The sequence below is a fragment of the Grammomys surdaster genome, unplaced genomic scaffold, assembly GCF_004785775.1.
Source record: "Grammomys surdaster isolate TR1022 unplaced genomic scaffold, NIH_TR_1.0 125881, whole genome shotgun sequence".
In the NCBI taxonomy this organism is placed as follows: Eukaryota; Metazoa; Chordata; class Mammalia; order Rodentia; family Muridae; genus Grammomys; species Grammomys surdaster.
In genome coordinates, this window is record NW_021620706.1 from 2239949 (window position 1) to 2240938 (window position 990).

Genomic DNA, 990 nt, shown 5'->3' on the forward strand with positions numbered 1-990 from the left:
GAGCTAGTTTAGGCCTAGGTGTGGTAAGAATGGGGATCTTAGAGCAAGATCCCACCCAGCTAGCTTATGGTCTGTGCTTACAAATGCAGGCAGATCTCTGAATTCATTTGCTATGTTAAAAAAAAAAAAAGTTCTGGCTCTCTTTTTCTAAGAATCAAGAGGCTAAGGTCATAAAATGCTGATTCATGGGCTAATCAAAAAGGAACTTGGGTAGATATTTGAATTGATATGCACTTACATGTCTGGGCTTTTGGTCTGCAAGAGATGAACTAGAAGAGAGCTACTGAAGTTTTCTTTTTAGAATTTGTCTGGCAGGTTCTCTGATTTTGGTTAGAAAACCTAAGCCTTTTTTCTAGCAGCTTTTCTGACTTTGGTCAGAAAACTCAATGAGCAATTCAGAGAGCTTTCGAATTTTTTTCTAGGAAGAGAAAACTGTCTGACCAGAGAGCTGTCTCTGAGCCATCTCTAGCAGACTAAAGAACTGTCAGCTTGTACCCATGGTTGACTTTGAATCATTTCTTTCACCACTCTCAAAAACTCCTCAGGAACCTCTCTAAGATGAGGTTGTTTGCTGGCAGTGTGGAACTTTCCCACTAAGAACAAGACAGGTAGGACTCTTCCCACTTCACTTTCTAAGGTTGGCCTAGAATCCCTTGCCAGTTCAGTGAGAGCAGAAAAACCAAAAAAAGATCCAGTGATATGAGAGAAGTAATAAAAACCAGAAAAAGATGCACTGATATGAAAGAAGTAATAAAGCTGTCTTGGTTTGCAGGTAAGTCAGTGTTTATGTAGAAAATCAAAATAACAGAAACTATATGGTGATGACTTCAGTTGATATTGACATGTTCTGAAGTGGTTGTTTATCATCATGTTCATCAACAAATCACAAGAGTAGCCAGTTGTTACAAATCTGAATTTATACATTCAGATTATTTGTTTATTTACTTATTTAAATGTTGTGATTTCGAGACAAGGTCTCATGTATCTGTT

General features: G+C 37.7%; 1 non-coding gene across 1 annotated transcript; it reads left to right on the forward strand.

Annotated features, from left to right (window-relative positions):
* Positions 1-284: 284 nt before the first annotated feature.
* Positions 285-343, forward strand: LOC114608248. Its single transcript, XR_003709324.1, has one exon. It is a non-coding gene; the product is annotated as a U7 small nuclear RNA (small nuclear RNA).
* The last annotated feature ends 647 nt before the right edge of the window (positions 344-990 follow it).